The sequence below is a fragment of the Cyanistes caeruleus genome, chromosome 1 (assembly GCF_971803275.1).
Source record: "Cyanistes caeruleus chromosome 1, bCyaCae1.hap1.1, whole genome shotgun sequence".
In the NCBI taxonomy this organism is placed as follows: Eukaryota; Metazoa; Chordata; class Aves; order Passeriformes; family Paridae; genus Cyanistes; species Cyanistes caeruleus.
This window is the reverse complement of record NC_141701.1, coordinates 127,493,052-127,502,696: the sequence shown is the minus strand read 5'-3', so window position 1 is coordinate 127,502,696 and position 9,645 is coordinate 127,493,052. Positions and strand designations below refer to the sequence as shown.

At 50.5% G+C, this 9,645-nt stretch overlaps 2 long non-coding RNA genes across 2 annotated transcripts in view; both read left to right on the top strand.

Annotated features, from left to right (window-relative positions):
• The window catches only part of LOC147655890 (uncharacterized), a 16,235-nt gene extending 15,155 nt beyond the window's left edge, over positions 1-1,080 (top strand). Inside the window, exon 3 of the long non-coding RNA XR_015277895.1 lies at positions 254-1,080. This is a non-coding gene — a long non-coding RNA (uncharacterized LOC147655890). The remainder of the gene's footprint in view (positions 1-253) is intronic.
• A 4,855-nt stretch (positions 1,081-5,935) lies between these two features.
• On the top strand, positions 5,936-9,282 carry LOC147655889 (uncharacterized). The gene is made up of 2 exons (XR_015277891.1): positions 5,936-6,248; positions 6,597-9,282. It is a non-coding gene; the product is annotated as an uncharacterized LOC147655889 (long non-coding RNA).
• The last annotated feature ends 363 nt before the right edge of the window (positions 9,283-9,645 follow it).

Here is a 9,645-nt window from a genome sequence, read left to right as displayed (position 1 = left end):
TACCCCCTGACTTTCTCCTGCACAGAAAACAAGGGACAGAGAAACAACACCTGCAAGGCTGTTTTCTGTCTGTGAGGATTGTTTTAAATCCTCCTTAAAACTTCCCTGGCCACTTTCTCAGGCACGGCTGAGAAACTACGCAGCCTGTGATTTCTACAGGCACTCTGTTTCTGAGTTAGCATCCACAACTCACCCTTTTAGCTTTCAAAATCAAATTACACAGTGTTTGTAATTTTCCGCTGGACCCTTGCAGGAAAGAGAACAAGCACAGCACATCCAGGGACCAGAGGACTGAAGGCATGGAGGAAGAGGAAGAGAAGAAGGCAAAGCCCAACTCCCAGCGCCCCAGGACTTGAAGGAGCAGCAGGAGGAAAGCAAGAAGAAGAGCCTTGGATGGAGAGCGTCTCTTTGTGAGCTTCAGCAGCAGTGGGGAAGAGCCGGAGCTGTCCCGAGAGGAGGAGGAGGACAAAGTCCAGCGAGGGACTCCAGGGGAAGCAGAGCCGCAGGATTAGCGCCCGCTGCCAGCAAGAGCCGGGCTGCAGATGGCGGCTGCCCGCGGCCTGCCCGGCGCCCTGAGGGAGCCGAAGGGGCTGTGCTGGCAGGCTGAGCCGGCCCCGGCCGCTTTGCGGCACCCCCGGGGCCGCTGCCCGAGGGCAGATCGGGGAATTTGCCCCGAGGGCAGCCCTTTGGCTGGCCCCAAAGCGGCACCCAAAGGGGGAATGTCGCTACCGGGGACTCAGCGCTGCATCACGGCCCCTCGTCATCGGCTCCCAGGAGCAGCCAGGCAGCGCCGGCGGCACCCCTGCACCGATTCCCCACGGGCCGCAGCCACACGGCTCTGGACCCTTTGCAGGGACACTGGCTGCAACACCCCCCTGCTGGGCTCCAACGCCATTTCCTCTCCTCCGCAAACGATTCCATGCTGATCCACTGGCACTTTGGCCATGAGATGTGGGCACGCGCAGGAGGTCTTGCAGCCAGGACCCTCTCCCTTCTCCTCCCTCCCTCCCTTCCTCCCTCCCTTCCCTGCCCCCCTTTCCCCGCCCCTCTCTCCCCCCCTCCCTCCTTCCTGCCCCTCCCTCCCCCCTTTCCCCTTTCCCCTCCCCCCTGCCCCCTTCCCCCCGCCCCCTTCCCCCCCTTCACCCCCTCCCCCCTCCCCCCCTTCCCCCTTTCCCCCCCCTCCCCTCCCTCCCCCTTTTTTCTTTTTCATTGGCAATAAATGCAATAAATTGTTGATGCAATCTTCTTGTGGTTTTCTTCATTTCCTCCCTCCCTCCCTCCCTCCCTCCCTTTGAAATGTGCATAGTTTTGTAAAATTAAAATACTGAACCTGCAGCATGTAGAATTTAGTTCAGAGTAATAAGAACTTTTTACTGCATGGACCAGATTCACTCTATGGCAGGAACGGGAAGGAGGAAAAAGCATTGCACAACTTGGGCTGATTTGGGGGATATCATTCAGAGCCATCAAATGATGTGGTTCTTTTGGGGCACAGGTGAAAGTTTCTTTCAGCAAAAACAGCTTTTCCATGGAATGACAGCCTTTTGTTTCCATGGGATGAATTTCTGCAACAGACCTTTCCCTCTTTTGACCCTTACTTTGACCCAGACTTAATCAAGGTGCGCTTTGGTGAATATTGGTTTACTACATGAACAAACACGATAAATGCAAAAAAATCCTGAATATATGCTTATTTGATTTATAATCATTTCCTTGTGAAACTAAAATAAGGCTGCAAGCTGAATGGCTCCAGTTGTACGTCCATAATTCATGGAAGTAACCACCTATCTCCATGTTACATGAAAGGACAATTCTCACAGTCCCAAATACTTTTAGTTTAGAAATGCATCCTTGTATTATTCTTTTGAGCAAATTAAAACTGCATTTTAAACGGGAGAAATGTATTGTAAAAATAGGAGGTGAGATCTTAGATGTTTCTAATAGTTTTCACATGCACAAAGACCTGAAAGATAGAAAGCTGGGGGATATAAATGGAAAGGCTGATCTCTAATTAAAAAAAAAAAAAAATGAAAAAAGGAAGGAGGTGTGGAGGAAGTGAGGCAAGAAAGTATCCATTACTCTTTCTCGTAAGTTTCCTCCTCTTTCCAATTTTTCTTACTTTACGTCACTTTTCTTCACGGCGCGTGCCTCGCTTGTTGTTAGGGGGTCTTCAGCCTTCCTTTGGTGGTCTTTTGGCGAAGGCTTCTCCTCTTCCTCCTTGTCCTTTGGATAACCTTGCAGGTTTGCACGTGTGTAGCAAGCACTGCATTATGTAAGGTTACTGATTAGTCTGATATTTACGGGGTTTTAGGCCCAATGCCTAAGGTCGTTCTAATTTTGTCCATCTCAAGGCCGTTTTAGTCTTGAGACATCACTTGTCTTCTAATCTACATCTTGTACGTCAATTTTGACATGTAACATCTGTAAAGGGGTGCAGCTGCTTTGTAACACTGATTCTTTTGATTGATTCTAATAACAACTTTCCAAACAGTTACAATTTAGTTCGCACGAATCACTTCCCTTTGTTACACTTCCACTTCCGGTAAGGATGAATCAGCCCAGAGCCACTAGTAACTGAACATCCTCCTCTTTATTTTCTTCCTTTCTGTCTCTCCCTCCCCTTGTCTCTGACATGAACACTTCAGTAAAACCCCACGAGTGGCTTTGCCATAGGGTCTCCTTTGCACCTTCACTCGGCCCCAGCCGCTCCTGATCATTGGAAGGAGCGGCTCAGGAGCAGGGGCAGCAATCCCCCAAGGCCGGGGCTGCTCCAGGCCGCTCCCGGTGCCTCGGGTTGTTGGAGGGTGTTGCAGTCCGCAACTTCAGGATCTCATCCAGGGAAGCTGCGGGATTCTGGGGACCAGCATGGGACACCAACGAGACGGGCTCTCGGGTCATGAAACCGTTTATTCAGCATGGGAGCAAACTCAGGTCTAGAACAGAGAGCCCCGAACAGAGGCCGAGCAGGGGTTTTTGAGGGACAGAACTCTTGAGGGTCTCCACCCTTGAGGGACCGTTAGAAACACAGCAAGGGAGAACCCCCCAGGGACCCAAACCCAATCAGAACACCTGGGCCGCCCTTCACAAGGAGTTTGGGGTGGGAAAATGGAACTCTTTGTCTCCCGTGAGGCATGGCACCAGAGAAGGGGTGCCGGGGTGGCCTTTGTGACACAGGCACGGTGCGTCAGGGCCCACGGTGACGCGGGAGCCTGCGGTGCCCAAAGTCCATTGTGACATGGCAGAGGCCCACCCCAGCTGCAGGGTCTCTAAAGGGCGCGCGGGGCCCGGCTCAGTCCCAGGAGAGCGGCGCTGTCCAGGGGTCATTGCTCTATTAGGAACGGCGAGAAGAGCGGCACAGACTCTCGTGGAGCCGATCAGGACAATCTCTCCCTAGTTTATTACTTCAGGTGTGTTTTATAGACTGATACGTGGAAAGTAGAGAAAGGAAACTCTTATTGCTTAGCAAACTACTACATTATGCTCATTGGTCAGTGGGGCTCACTACCCCCTGACTTTCTCCTGCACAGAAAACAAGGGACAGAGAAACAACACCTGCAAGGCTGTTTTCTGTCTGTGAGGATTGTTTTAAATCCTCCTTAAAACTTCCCCGGCCACTTTCTCAGGCACGGCTGAGAAACTACGCAGCCTGTGATTTCTACAGGCACTCTGTTTCAGAGTTAGCATCCACAACTCACCCTTTTAGCTTTCAAAATCAAAATGCACAGTGTTTGTAATTTTCTGCTGGACCCTTGCAGGAAAGAGAACAAGCACAGCACATCCAGGGACCAGAGGACTTCAGGCATGGAGGAAGAGGAAGAGGAGAAGGCAAAGCCCAACTCCCAGCGCCCCAGGACTTGAAGGAGCAGCAGGAGGAAAGCAAGAAGAAGAGCCTTGGATGGAGAGCGTCTCTTTGTGAGCTTCAGCAGCAGCGGGGAAGAGCCGGAGCTGTCCCGAGAGGAGGAGGACAAAGTCCAGCGAGGGACTCCAGGGGAAGCAGAGCCGCAGGATTAGTGCCCGCTGCCAGCAAGAGCCGGGCTGCAGATGGCGGCTGCCCGCGGCCTGCCCGGCGCCCTGAGGGAGCCGAAGGGGCTGTGCTGGCAGGCTGAGCCGGCCTCGGCCGCTTTGCGGCACCCCCGGGGCCGCTGCCCGAGGGCAGATCGGGGAATTTGCCCCGAGGGCAGCCCTTTGGCTGGCCCCAAAGCGGCACCCAAAGGGGGAATGTCGCTACCGGGGACTCAGCGCTGCATCACGGCCCCTCGTCATCGGCTCCCAGGAGCAGCCAGGCAGCGCCGGCGGCACCCCTGCACCGATTCCCCACGGGCCGCAGCCACACGGCTCTGGACCCTTTGCAGGGACACTGGCTGCAACACCTCCCTGCTGGGCTCCAACGCCATTTCCTCTCCTCCGCAAACGATTCCATGCTGATCCACTGGCACTTTGGCCATGAGATATGGGCACGCGCAGGAGGACTTGCAGCCAAGACCCTCTCCCTCCCTGCCCCGCCCCTCCCTCCCTCCCCCATTTCCCCTTCCCCCTTTCCCCTTTCCCCTTTCCCTGCCCCCCCTTCCCCACCCCTGCCCCTCCCTCCCCCCTTTCCCCTTTCCCCTTTCCCCTCCCCCCTGCCCCCTTCCCCCCTTTCCCCCTTCCCCCCCTTCACCCCCTCCCCCCTCCCCCCCTTCCCCCTTCCCCCCCCTCCCCTCCCTCCCCTTCCTCCCCCCCTCCCCCCCTTCACCCCTTCCCTCCTCCCCCTCTTTCGCGCTTGCTGCTTGCTTGCTACTTTCTATCTTTCTATCTTTCCTTCCTTCCTTCCTTCCTTCCTTCCTTCCTTCCTTCCTTCCTTCCTTCCTTCCTTCCTTCCTTCCTTCCTTCCTTCCTTCCTTCCTTCCTTCCTTCCTTCCTTCCTTCCTTCCTTCCTTCCTTCCTTCCTTCCTTCCTTCCTTCCTTCCTTCCTTCCTTCCTTCCTTCCTTCCTTCCTTCCTTCCTTCCTTCCTTCCTTCCTTCCTTCCTTCCTTCCTTCCTTCCTTCCTTCCTTCCTTCCTTCCTTCCTTCCTTCCTTCCTTCCTTCCTTCCTTCCTTCCTTCCTTCCTTCCTTCCTTCCTTCCTTCCTTCCTTCCTTCCTTCCTTCCTTCCTTCCTTCCTTCCTTCCTTCCTTCCTTCCTTCCTTCCTTCCTTCCTTCCTTCCTTCCTTCCTTCCTTCCTTCCTTCCTTCCTTCCTTCCTTCCTTCCTTCCTTCCTTCCTTCCTTCCTTCCTTCCTTCCTTCCTTCCTTCCTTCCTTCCTTCCTTCCATCTTTCCTTCCTTCTGCACTTCCGCGCTTCTGCCTTCCTTCCTCCTGCGCTTGCTCCTACGCTTCCTTCTTTTCTTCTGCACCTGCTTCTGCGCTTCCGCGCTTCCGCACTTCATCTTTCTATCTTTGTTTTGTTTTGTTTTGTATTGCTTTGTATTATTTCATTTCATTTCATTTCATTTCATTTCATTTCATTTCGTTTTGTTTTATTTTATTTCATCCTTTCTTTTCTTTTCTTTTCTTTTCTTTTCTTTTCTTTTCTTTTCTTTTCTTTTCTTTTCTTTTCTTTTCTTTTCTTTTCTTTTCTTTTCTTTTCTTTTCTTTTCTTTTCTTTTCTTTTCTTTTCTTTTCTTTTCTTTTCTTTTCTTTTCTTTTTCTATTTATTTTATTTTATTTTATTTTATTTTATTTTATTTTATTTTATTTTATTTTATTTTATTTTATTTTATTTTATTTTATTTTATTTTATTTTATTTTATTTTATTTTATTTTATTTTATTTCTTTCTTCTCTCTTCCTTCCCCCCCTTCCCCCCTCCTCCTTCCCCCCCCTTCCCCTTCCCCCCCTTCCCCCTCCTCTTTCCCCCCCTTCCCTTTCCCCCCCTTCCCCCCTCCCCCTTCCCCTTTCCCCCTTCCCCCTCTCCCCTTTCCTCCCTTCTCCCTCCCCTTTTTCCCTCCCCCCCTTTCCCCTCCCCCCTTTCCCTTTTCCCTTTTCCCTTTCCCCCATTCCCCCCCTCCCCCTTCCCTCTCCCCCTTTCCCCTCTTTGGGCTTGCGGTGCCCAAAGCCATTGTGACATGGCAGAGGCCCACCCCAGCTGCAGGGTCTCTAAAGGGCGCGCGGGGCCCGGCTCAGTCCCAGGAGAGCGGCGCTGTCCAGGGGTCGCTCTATTAGGAACGGCGAGAAGAGCGGCACAGACTCTCGTGGAGCCGATCAGGACAATCTCTCCCTAGTTTATTACTTCAGGTGTGTTTTATAGACTGATACGTGGAAAGTAGAGAAAGGAAACTCTTATTGCTTAGCAAACTACTACATTATGCTCATTGGTCAGTGGGGCTCACTACCCCCTGACTTTCTCCTGCACAGAAAACAAGGGACAGAGAAACAACACCTGCAAGGCTGTTTTCTGTCTGTGAGGATTGTTTTAAATCCTCCTTAAAACTTCCCCGGCCACTTTCTCAGGCACGGCTGAGAAACTACGCAGCCTGTGATTTCTACAGGCACTCTGTTTCAGAGTTAGCATCCACAACTCACCCTTTTAGCTTTCAAAATCAAAATGCACAGTGTTTGTAATTTTCCGCTGGACCCTTGCAGGAAAGAGAACAAGCACAGCACATCCAGGGACCAGAGGACTGAAGGCATGGAGGAGGAGGAAGAGAAGAAGGCAAAGCCCAACTCCCAGTGCCCCAGGACTTGAAGGAGCAGCAGGAGGAAAGCAAGAAGAAGAGCCTTGGATGGAGAGTGTCTCTTTGTGAGCTTCAGCAGCAGCAGGGAAGAGCCGGAGCTGTCCCGAGAGGAGGAGGAGGACAAAGTCCAGCGAGGGACTCCAGGGGAAGCAGAGCCGCAGGATTAGCGCCCGCTGCCAGCAAGAGCCGGGCTGCAGATGGCGGCTGCCCGCGGCCTGCCCGGCGCCCTGAGGGAGCCGAAGGGGCTGTGCTGGCAGGCTGAGCCGGCCCCGGCCGCTTTGCGGCACCCCCGGGGCCGCTGCCCGAGGGCAGATCGGGGAATTTGCCCCGAGGGCAGCCCTTTGGCTGGCCCCAAAGCGGCACCCAAAGGGGGAATGTCGCTACCGGGGACTCAGCGCTGCATCACGGCCCCTCGTCATCGGCTCCCAGGAGCAGCCAGGCAGCGCCGGCGGCACCCCTGCACCGATTCCCCACGGGCCGCAGCCACACGGCTCTGGACCCTTTGCGGGGACACTGGCTGCAACACCTCCCTGCTGGGCTCCAACGCCATTTCCTCTCCTCCGCAAACAATTCCATGCTGATCCACTGTCACTTTGGCCATGAGATGTGGGCACACGCAGGAGGACTTGCAGCCAGGACCCTCTCCCTCCCTGCCCGGCCCCTCCCTCCCCCATTTCCCCTTCCCCCTTTCCCCTTTCCCCTTTCCCTGCCCCCCCTTCCCCGCCCCTGCCCCTCCCTCCCCCCTTTCCTTTTTCCCCTTTCCCCTTTCCCCTCCCCCCTTTCCCCACCCCCCCTCCCCCCTTTCCCCCTTCCTCTCCTTCCTCCCCCCCTCCCCCCCTCCCTTTCCTCCCCCACTCCCCCTCTTCACTCCCTTCCCTCCTCCCCCTCTTCCTTCCTTCCTGCCTCCCTGCCTCCCTCCCTGCCACCCTGCCTCCCTGCCTCCCTCCCTGCCTCCTTCCCTCCCTGCCTCCCTCCCTCCCTTCCCTCCCTCCCTCCCTTCCCTCCCCTCCCCAGCCGTCAATATTTGAAGTGCACACTCAGTTCTGAGATAAAGCAATTCCACACTGTCCCACAGTCAGTTACTCCTCTGCCTTTGCTCCTAATGCCTGCTGGGAAAGGGGGGACATAAATCTTCTTCTCCAACCAAACGTGCTGAACAATAAACTTCAGGGCTTGGAAGCAGGGTGGGGGTTCCTCAAAGCAAGTTGAAATATTGTCTTCCCATTATGGCTGCAGCAATTCAATCTGGGTTTGAAGGTAATGAAAGCGCTTCATGCATTTAATCAGAGACTGATCGATGGCTGTAATATACTGTCAACAATTTCTACGAGGGAATAAGGGTCAACTGAAATAAATCAGACTCCAGCAGACACAGTTAGAAGTAAAAATTATGTCAATATACTAGGTGTTTGATTCTGGTGTTGTGCCAGAATTGTCCATCATTCATTTTCAGTACTGCTAAATATTTTGTTTTTCAAATCCAGTACCATGCATTTGCAAGAGGTAGTGATGTCTCGCTTTTTCTGTCATGGTGTAATTGTGCTTACCTAAATGCCCTTAAGATGGCCTTGTTTTCCACACTCAATAGAAAGCACAAGAGATGAAACACAAACTCCTTTCTTTTAGGAGTAAAATTTCAGTGCATTTCACTTGCCTTCAAGCAGTGTGAGTTAAGTTCTTGGCTCTACCATATCTTTTAGCAGTAAGTCCTTTTCCATTTATACCTTCTGTTGTCTCCCAACTAAGTTTGTGTAAGTCACCCTTTTGTTTCGTCACTTGTCTACACAATGAACTTTTTACATGAAGCTGCATGTGTGGACACATCTAACACACTGCAGTTCAGTTCTTTTGCTCTTAAGGATTACTGCAACATAGATTGCTCTAAATAGCAATATCCTGATGGTTTGGAATGCAAATCTAGTGAGAAATGAAGCAAATAGTAGTACCAATCTAGCTCTGCACTTGTGTTGTGGAACAAATAATTTTATAATTTTTTTTAATTTTATAAAAAGTTTATGTTTTCCAGATACTTCATGAAATGACTGAAAATAAATTTATTAAAATATTTCTAAGTGCCTAATCATAGAATAGTAGAGTAATTTCTAATAGAAGGAACCTGTAAAGGTCATCTAGTTCAAGCCTCCTGCTATGAGAAATAACCACTCATTTTGGAGTTCAATAAAGAGTAGGTAGCTAATTTAAAATAAAGTTCTTCTCAATTAAGATTTTAAGGAGATAAACTTTTATAAATAAGCACAAGTAATTTTATTCATAAATACTTTCTGTTCTATGAGCTTACATTTATTTTCTAAATGTATCAACTGAGATATTAACTGTGAAACTTAAGCTTTACTTTGAAACATTTGGATGTGTTCATCTTGTATTTAACTCAAGGCCGCTGAAGTTTGGAGCAGTCAAAAGTCCTCTCCCTGAGCTCGGTGAATCAAACTGGATGAGAATCTCAGTGGAAGATCTAAGCAGCTGATTTAGCCTTAACTTCATTCAAAAACCTTCTTAACAAACACAAATTCCTGCATCTGACAATATCTCAACTGTGTATGAGCTACAATACAGTGGTGTTGTGAAAACTTCAATTCTTGCATTACTCACAAAATTGTTTTGCTTTCATTATTATTCTGCAGCTAAAGAGAAGAGTTAACAGGAAAATAACAACTAGTTGTCAATAACACATTCAGCTGATTTCTTCTGTGTAAAAATGTAAGGAATATAAAATACAGGAATATAAAAATTTGTATCAAATTATTTATGAGATAAAGTAGTCCCTGGGAAGCACAGAAACAGCCCTGAATGTCAGGAATTTCACTTTCCATGACTGTTTCTGTCTGCAAATGATCCCTAAGGTTTTCTACAGTTACCTCAGGGATAGGTGTAACTGAAGTGCCATCAGAACTGCCTTATCCTAGGAAGAATCACAAAAATCATAGAGTATGCTGAGT